A 10,342-nucleotide genomic window follows, 5' to 3' on the forward strand; every position below is an offset into this window, starting at 1 on the left:
ATTAGGTCCTGATGGGCAGGGTGAGTAGAGGAGCTCATCTGAGGGGAAAAGGGACACAGTGCATGCCTAGGCGTTCCTTTGTGCTTACAAGAAGCTGGAGGAAGGGTCAGGTAGAAAGCCATTGGATCAGAGCTCAGCACTAGCTAATTTCTTTCTGCGGCTCCCCGGAGCCTCCATTGCAGGAAAGGAAAAAGAGAGCCGGAAACGTATCCAGTGTGGTGTTCAGAAAGGAAGGAGGAGTCAACATGGAACAATGAAGTTGGGAAGAAATAGTTAGACCGCCACGGCGCATTTCATAAATCTAGAGACAACAGGACCCGAGGGTGAAAGAGATATTTGGTGTGGGAGAACAGAACAACATAAGGGCCAGTTTGTGTTTAGACAGCGTGCAGCTGATATAGATGTCTGGTATGAGTCAGCTAAAACATGGCTGACACTAGACACCCAAGGGTCTACGATTCAGCACCAAATGGCCAAAACTGGAGGCCTAGAGACCCCCAAGTAAATGATGATGTAATCTGCTCTACAACTATTTCTGGCAGAGGGCCACTTTTGTGTGCCTCTGTCTAAATATAGCCTTGAGGTGAGAGGCCTAGGCCTTACCCTTCACCAGTTTGCCTATGTGTGTCTGTCTGTAAGGCCTTTGTGCCCACCTACGTTCAACCTGGGTGCTGATATACATGTGTATCTATGCCCCTTTGTGTGCCAGCATGTACCTGGGTGCCTGCTGGCATCTGACTGCCTAGGGGCCTTCACGCTGATGAATAAAGTATGCTATAGCAGTCTACAACTCTTCCTCCACCTCCCAGCCTCTAATGACCCGCCTCCTTTCCTGGCATCCAAGTAGGAATCTCACAGAAGGGGAGAAAGTGGGCTGCCACAAAGAGCTCCTGGCTACTGCAGTGGGTGGGAAATGGTGGTACTAGGACCAGCTGATTTAGAGGTTCAGGAATGGGATGATGGAAGGTTCGAAGTGGGATGCCATGCCGGCATTTGGAAGACAGTCTGGCGGAAGATTTCCAGGTTCTGAGTAGAGAAAAACATTACTAATTCGAAGCCATGAAAGGCATGGTTTCCCTGAGACACAAAGAGAAGATGAGGAGCCAGCTGTTCTGATGCTGTGTTCCTCTTCATACAATGCCAGCCCAGCAGCTCTTCCGAATCCTTCTCTTTCACATGCAGCTGCTGAAGGACCAATGGGTCTTCCTTACCCAACTTGAGACACCTGTTGCTGTAGATGCCATGGCAGTTTGCTTAAAGCTCATCTATTCTCATCCCTGGCTGCATAACAGTACTGTCCATAGAGGCAGCTTCACAAATAGCACCAGGCTCATTTGAAGGCAACTGTTGGGGTCTCCAGGATTGGGATACTTGTGAGAGGTGATGGTGATGGACAGATAGGGTGGAAAGCATCCTTTTCAATACCACCTGGTGGCTATGGGTGCGGGTGTGCTTTTTTGACTTGTCCCTCACCTGCCACAAAGGAACTCTGGGCTCTTTGGAAGGAGTATCTCACAGTGTTTCTGCCTATTCTTGAGGTACTAGGATCAGGTGGTCTTACCCTAATAACTAAACCAGAAGAAAAAAATAACTCCAGATTATTTAGCTAAGAAAACGCTTAATTTTGTTTCTTTTTATTGTGGTACATTATGCAAATGATGCCAATGTACAGCTCCATTGAAAAATTCAAAGGAAGCCAATAAAGCAGAAGGCCCCCCTGGAGATGTTTCCTTCCCTTCCTCTTCGGCAGAGGTAATTACTCTATTGGTCTACTGGGTCTCATCTCAGCCCATTTTCGATGCGTGCAAAAGTATTTATACACACGCATGTATCTGTATTGTTTTTCTTTGAATGCATGCATTTCTAGGAAGATTACACTAAATATCTACACAGCAATCTTGCCTTTCCTTTTCTCTTTAACGGTGTGAGTAGGATCTGATATTCATGTGCCTGGAGCCACTAGCCACATACGCTGAGTCTAAATTAATTGAAATTTAATACCGTTTAAAATTCAGCTCCCAGGTCATAATAGCCATGTTTCAAGTACACACACACACACACACACACACACACACACACACACACACACACACACACACACGGGCTATCAATTGACAACAGATACATAGCATTTCATTATTCCTGAACATTCTATATCATGGTGCTGGGAGCAACCTTTCTCTTTCAGTGGATGTGTTCTACTCCACTGCAGAGCAGTGGCCCTTGTCTCAGAAGCCCTTGTCTCGGAGCCTCCAGTTGCGAGAGAACACTCAGTGAGCATATCGGTCATGTGAGAAGTAGGTCACTGGCAGCAAACAGTTTCTCCAAGGGGCAGAAATCAATCCTGCGAGCCTCTGAAAGGAAGGTGACAGGAAGGCATTTAAGGTTCACAGACCTCTGCAAATCACTGTGCTGCCTTACGTTTAGCTGGTCGGCTTCTCTTGCCTCCATTGTTATCTCAAAACTGTACAGACTCCGGCACCGTCTCCAGCAATCCTGGCTTTCCCCAACCCCACCCTGTCCTCCATCGGGAGCCGCTTCCCTGTTCACGGAACCCTGTGCCTCTGCTGCTGAGTGTTTAGGGTGCTGATCCCACAGCGTGCCATTTATTCTAAGGTTGGAGAATGAATATTGATGATAGTACTTCATCAGAGTGCAGTGGCAAGCTGGCCTGCGCTTAGCACCAGCCTGGTGGTAGCGTTTAGGGTTCCCTGGGGATGGATGGTGTTTCAGAATATTTCACTCATGCCTGGCATGGCTGCTCAAGTCTCTGGCATCAGAACTGGCAGGTGCTTGTCTCCAAGTATTGCCTTCTCAGGCTCACACTCCCAGAACAAAAGACACTGGGAGCCAGGGGAAAGGAAGGTGGAAATGAAGCTGAATTCGTTGCATATTTGAATACTTAGAACATGGTGGCTCACACCTGTAATACCAGCATTCGGAAGACAGGCTACTGTAGAAGACAGTAGTGAATTCAGGGTCCACTGGGGATAGAGAGCGGGCTGCCATCTCAGGCTATGAATAATCAACCAATGCTCCCGATAGAAATTCAGAGTTTTAAACAGACGTTACATTGAAATATTTAACGAAATAAAAAAGGCTTTTGTTCATCTTATAGATATTCATTTACCCACAAGTATGGATTGTCTAACCCGTTTCAGATGCCGCGGACACCATGTTGAACAGGGCATGTGTCCCTGGCTCTCAAGGGTCCTCATAGTAAAAAAGACAGTGAAATACTCCCACAGAGAATTACTACTGTGGTAGAGAAGCCAGGGACCAGTCACGCTGGGAAAGACTCTTTTTTATTATTAATTAATAATTAGTAAAGAAAAATTATTTATTTTACATCCTGATCACAGTTTCCCCTTCCTCCTCTCCTTATGTTCCCTCCCTCTGGCCCTCTCTACCCCACCACCCACTCCTTCTCCATCTCCGTTCTGGAAAGGGTCTGCCTCCCATGGGTGTCAACATAGCATGGCACATCAAGTTGAGGCAGGCCCGAACTCCTTCCCCTACATCAAGGCTGAGTGAGGCAACCCAGCATGGGGAACAGGTTCCCCAAAGCCAGAATAAGCGCTGGTGACAGGTCCTGATCTCACTACTAGGAGTTGCACAAACAGAGCAAGCTACACAACTGTCACACACATGCAGAGGGCCTAGGATGGTTCCATGCAGCTCACTAGCTGTGGGTCCAGAGTCTGTGAACTCCCAGGATCCCAGGTCAGCTCTTTCTGTGAGTCCCCCCACCCCATGACCTTGACACCCCTGGCTCCTACAATCCTTCCTCCCTCTCTTGAACAGGGCTCCCAGAGCTTGGCCAATGTTTGGCTGTGTGGATTTCTGCATCTGCTTCTACCAGTTACTGGATGAAGGCTCTCTGACGACAATTAGGGTAGTCACCAATCTAATTCCAGGAGATGGCCAGATCAGGCATCTTTTACACTATTGCTAGGAGTCTTAGCTGAGGTCATCTTTATGGATTCCTGGGAGTTTCCCTGGCACCAGGTTTTTCCCTAATGTCCCCCCCATCAAGATGTCTCTTTCCTATCTCTTCCCCTCCTTCCCCCAACCCACCTCCCACACCTAGCCCACCCAACCTGCTCCCCCATGTTCCCAGCTTCCCCACGCCTCCCTCCCCCCAGTTTACCCAGGAGATCTCTTTTATTTTCCCTTCCCTGGGAAATCCATGCATCCTCCTTTGGTCCCTCCTTTTTTGCTGCCTGTGGGACCAGCCTCCAGCAGCACAGGACTCCTAAGGAATCCATGGTGCTGGTGCTGTACTGACTATTCTATCTGAGGGGCTTAGGGAAAAGACACCCACACCCTCTCTTGATGGTTTCCTTTAGATATTTTCTTTATTCTTCTTTTGCATTCTCTATTCCTGGTGATTTCCTCCTCTCATTCTTGATGTCTTCCTTCTAACTCTATCTTTATTCTCAATGTTTCCCTTCTAGTTTCTTCTAACTCTCATTCTTGATGTTTTCTTCCAAACTCTCTCATTCCTGGTGTTTTCCTTCCAACTCATTTTAACTCTCTCATTCTTGATATTTACCTTCTAACTCTCACTATTGATGGTTTCATTCTAGCCCATTTTAACCATCTCCAACTCTATTCTTTCTCTTACAGCTTATGTACCCCAGCAAAATCTTTCAGGCAATATAAAAATTACAATGTGGTTACATTCTGTTTTTCAAGTGAATGATTACAATGAATATAAATATATGAATATAAAATATGTTTTTCCATATCCCTTACATGATTAAACATTTTATGTATTACAGGTGAAAAACAAATTATCCCAATAACCCACATACATTCATACCTAAGCAACTTGTTATAGATTAACTGTGTGGGCAAGCAAGGTATTCTCAGTCAGGTTTTTTTTTACTGGCAGGCTGCATTTGGCAGTTACAAAGAAAGGGCCAATTAATTTATCACTTATCTTGAAGGTTAATCATAAAATCTTAAAGGAATCACAAATCTAAACTTTTATATATGAAAAAGAATCAGTCAGCTCTACTTTAAATCTTTAGGGTACATACCCACTCATCAATAGTTTTTTAATATCAGGAGATTGAGGGCAAAAATGGATACAAGGAATCAATCATCACCCTTAGTCATCAACCAATCCTAGCAAGAAAAGCATGTCAGCTAGTAATAATGGGACTACTTTGTTCTTGTTCCCTGACCTTAAAGAGTTCCTCATTTGGCGGGGCGGTGGTGGTGCACGTCTTTAATCCCAGCACTCGGGAGGCAGAGGCAGGCAGATCTTTGTGAGTTTGAGGCCAGCCTGGTCTACAGAGTGAGGTCCAGGAAAGGCTCAAAGCTACACAGAGAAACCCTGTCTTGAAAAAAAAAAGATTTCCTCATTTAACTATGGGCCTTTCTAAAACTTTAGATTGTCTTTTTGCGTTTTTCACCTCAAAGCTATTTGACAAAAACATCTTAGTCTAAATTATTTTCAAAGCTTTATTTCAGCTGTGATGCAAACTGAAACCTGTGAACACATCTCCCAACATTAAGGTAAAAAAAATTTAAACTAGCTGGGCTAACTGGGACTCAGTTGTTTTTCTTAATCATTAACCTAAGCCATAGTCTATATGGTTCCTCAAAAGAAACTCATGTGTTCTAGCTCTGTGACACTTCCTTGTATTTACTTTTATTCATCAAAACTCTATATAAACTAATATTATTATTGTCAATTAGACAGTACATCTTAGGAAGAAATCATCTTCATAATAATCCACAGGTAAAATTGCCCAGTAGAATGGGATGTTTCCATGAGACAAACACACTACATTACAGGCAGTGGGGATCTTCCCATACTCAGTCACACCATGCCAGATACCAGAGAAAGATGACAGCAGCAAACAAGTAACGGTACAGCAGAAGCAAAAGACATTTTGGGGTCTGTGGTCTTGGGGCCTTGCCTGCCCAAGACTGACCCATCAAAGAGTTTCCTCCTGATGGGCTGACACCTTGACCTTCAATTGTCACTTGCTGCTTCTCTTACAGGGCCACTGGAAGTCCTTGTTACCTAGCCTCTCTGAGGCTGTGGATTGTAGCCTGATTATCCTTTAGTTTACACCTAATATCCATTTATGAGTGAGCACATACCATGTTTGTCTATCTGGGTCTGGGTTACCTCACTCAGGGTGATTTTTTTTCTCTAGTTCCATCCATTTGCCTGCAAATTTCATGATATCTTTTTTTTTTTTTTTACAGCTGAGTAATACTCCATTATGTAAACATACCGCGTTTTCTTTATCCATTCTTTGACTGAGGGGCAGATAGGTTGTTTCCAGGTTCTGGCTATTATGAATAATGCTGCTATGAGCATAGTTGAGCAAGTGTCCTTGTGGTATGATTGAGCATCCTTTGGGTATATGCACAAGATTGATATAGCTGGGTCTTGAGGTTGATCGATTCCCAATTTTCTGAGAAACCGCCATATCAATTTCCAAAGTGGCTGTACACGTTTGCACTCCCACCAGCAGTGGAGGAGTGTTCCCCTTACTCCACATTGTCCAAACATAAGCTGTCATTAGTGTTTTTATCTTAGCCATTCTGACAGGTGTATGATTATATCTCAGAGTCATTTTGATTTTCATTTCCCTGATAGCTAAGGATGTTGAACAATTCTTTAAGTGTATCTAGATCATTTGAGATTCTTCTGTTGAGAATTCTCTGTTTAGATCTGTACTCCATTTTTAATTGGATTATTTGGTATTTTGATGTCTAATTTCTTGAGTTCCTTACATATTTTAGAGATAAGCCCTCTGTCAAATGTGGGGTTGGTGAAGATCTTTTCCCATTCTGTAGGCTGCCATTTTGTCTTACTGACAATGTCCTTTGCCTTTGCTTTTCAGTTTCAGGAGGTCCTGGGACAGGCTCTTAACTGGAGTTGAGCCTCTTTTACTGCCTTTCTTATATGGCTTCCTCATGATGAGCAAGACTAAGCATAATGGACTCAACACAGGGTAACACTGAGTCCCCAGCACCAGTTAGACAGGAGAAGGCACTTGAATTCTGTTACTGACTCCATCCTTGCATCATGCTAGATGGCAGTAAGGTGCATCTTTTTGGTTTTCTTTTCTCAATTGTGGAGCAAAGCAGGTTCACTAATATCTGAGCTTTCAACACAGATGTCAAATGGGTTTGACAGCTCCATAGACATCACTCAGCCATATTCATGTTGTTTCCATTTGTCCAAGTGCATTCACTCAGGAAGGTCACTGACATTAATTTATGTGGTCCATGATGACAGTGAGATTAAGAGGTAGAGACTCACATACCTGCAACGTTTGTGCACAGCTCTTTTATTCAGAAAGTTTGGTCTTTCTCTGGTGCACATTGGATGGTACAGCATGCTGGCCCAGCCTGAGGAGGGTTGGAATGGCACCCAGTCTACCTATAGTGTGATCTGAGCTTGCTTTACCCAGCAGAGCTGCATTAGAGGATTGCTTGATCATGTGCATGGTTATCAGGTGTTTGGAATGGTCTGCACTTGGCTGTGCTGGGGGGAGGTCTTTTGCTCTGTCCCTTGTATTCCTTTAAAAAGCCCTTTAGACGAGACAGAAGGGGTCGGTGGATAAGGATCCAGGCCCTCCCGAGGCTATCCTGTGTTTCTGTCTTTTTCTCTCCCCTCTATTCTTCGATCTAAATTTCTTATCCCTCTCTCCTCAAGAGTACCCTGGTTGGGGGGTGGGGGAGTGGGAGCAGGGATCCCACAGTATAGGCTCCTATGGAATATATTAAGGACTCCCCTAAAGACCAGTATTTTCCATGGGCATCTGCTCCTAACCTGATGAGGTACCAGTTGGAAGTCCTTCACTTTCTGCACACATCTCCTTTGATAAGCACTGGGGCACCTCACACACGCTGCCCCATGCCATCCTCATCATGAGAATCTGAGGTCCGTGTTACAGCCATGCTTTTCAGCTGTGGAAACTAGGATTTTAGAGAAGTTCCGTGACTTTCCCAAGATTCTACAGCTGAGGCTCCAATGCAGTCCTGCCTGATGTACCAGGCTCCTTTCAGCCTTTGCATCAGAAACCACAGGAGTGCAGAGTCCCTGGTGCTGATGCAGATCCCACATGAGTCAAATCAGCATCTCTGGGGTAGGGGCCACACACTAAGGGATGGCATGGTGCATCCCTGCCTTCTGCACCCTACCCTACCCAAACAATATTCTCTGGAAACACTTGAGGCCGTCACTGTCTTCCACACACTCCACTCCTGCTCAACCAATATTCTCAGGAACTACTGAAGGCAAAAGAACCTTCTGAAAATTCTTTTTTTTTTTCTGGTGGAAATTCAAATATGCCTGTAGGTTCCTTTGAAGTGGGGAAATATTATTATGTTTGAGTTTGAAAAGTCCTCCACTGGCTCCTGGTGGCAGTGTTTGGAGGCTATGGAAGTTTTAAAAGGTGGGGCTTGGCTGCAGTAAGTGGAATGCTAGGGGATAGGTCCTGTGGCCCAGATATATATATATATGCCTTCCTGCTTCCAGCCTGATATTTCTGTCCATCTATCTGCCTGTCTCTGTCTGTCTCTTGCTCTATCTGTCTCTGTATCATCTGTCTCTGTCTCTCTTTCTCCTCCTCTTCCTCCTTCCCAGGCTGCTGATACAGAGATGGAGTCCTAGCCACACATTTCTGCCCTCATGGCTTTCACCATGACTCCCCCCAACCACGATGGACCTTATCTTCTCCAACTGTGAGTCAAAATAAATTTTCTCCCTTAAGTTGCTTCTTGCCTTATATTTTGCCATGGCAATGAGAAAACTAATAGACACACCTGAGGTATATAGGTAACCTCCGATAAAGCATATAATGAGCAATGAAGTGTGCAGAAACACAGTATTAGTCAGGCATGTCTAGAGAAACAGAGCCAGTAGGTGATAGATTAGATAGATAGATAGATAGATAGATAGATAGATAGATAGATAGTAGATAGATATATAGGGTAAATGATATATAAGAGATGATACATTAGATAGATGATAGATTGAATAGATAGATGATAGATTAGATGATGATGAAGATAGATAGATACATAGATAGTTTAAATAGATGATGATAGAAGATGATAGATTGATAGATAATGATGATGATAGATAGATGATAGGTAGATAGGTAGATAGATAGATAGATAGATAGATAGATAGATAGATAGATAGATAGATAATAGATAGATAGATAGACAGACAGACAAAGGGACTTACTGTAAGGAATTGGTCTATGCAGGTATGGAGACTTAGAAGTACAAGGCTCTATGATCTACAAACTGGAGGCCCAGGAAACCCTGATGGGATGGTTTGAGGGCCTGGGAGCTAGAGAAGCAACTGAGTAGATCGAAGTCCAAGTCTGGAATCCTAGGGCCAAGAGCACCAATGGCCAGAGAGTTCTGTCTCTCTACTGAATCAGCCATGACTATGTGTGAATCTGGGGTGTGTTTGGGGCTCAGTTGCAATGTGATAGACTCTGGGGAGGTAACTGGATTCTTAGGATTATTAACCAATGGAGTAATTAACCCCTTGATGGATTTCTGATGCGGGGTATTATTGAGTGCCAGTGAATAGTAGTAGGGGAGGCCTTGTTGGGGGAAGTAGGCCCTGCTTTGCCCTAGGAAGGTACATCTTTTCCCCTGTCTGGTCTTCTGCTCTCTGTTTCCTTGTCACTCTGAGGTGAGAATTCTCTCCACCTGCTCCCACTGCCGTGACATTCAGCCTCACTCCGAGCCAAAACCAATGTATTCAGCTCACTGTTGACTGAAACTCCTGATACCATGAGCCAAAACAGATATCTCTGCTCTTAGGTTATTATTCTCAGGTGCTTTGTCACAGTAGCATGAAATTGATCAACACAGACAAAGAGTGGATTCATTTTCCATTTCTTTTTCAACTGCTCAGGTGGGAGGAGCATTACTTCTACTCCGTCTATCAGTTCAAATGTTGAAATCTTCTGAAACCATCCTTATAGACATACCAGTAATAATGCTTAACTAGCTGTCTGGACACAAGCTGACACAGGCCAGGACCACTGAAACCATCACGTAAGGAGCTGCTACACTGAGGAGCGACATCCTCCATTGTCTCAGAAAATGAACTCTTTCTTTTACAGACACAAACACCCAGTGAGTCCTTGCCATATCCATGCAAGAGTTGGGGGTGCCGAGTATCAGTCTGATGTCTATTATATTGGGAAAATGCCAACAGCAGGATCAATTTATAAAGAAAAAAGAGATTTAAGTGATGGTTTGAGATTTAAGATCAAGGATTGGGTGGCCGCTGATGAGGAACCTTTTGGCTGTATTACTTCATGGCAGGCCATACCAC

This window comes from Peromyscus maniculatus, chromosome 21 (genome assembly GCF_049852395.1).
Source record: "Peromyscus maniculatus bairdii isolate BWxNUB_F1_BW_parent chromosome 21, HU_Pman_BW_mat_3.1, whole genome shotgun sequence".
Taxonomy (NCBI): Eukaryota; Metazoa; Chordata; class Mammalia; order Rodentia; family Cricetidae; genus Peromyscus; species Peromyscus maniculatus.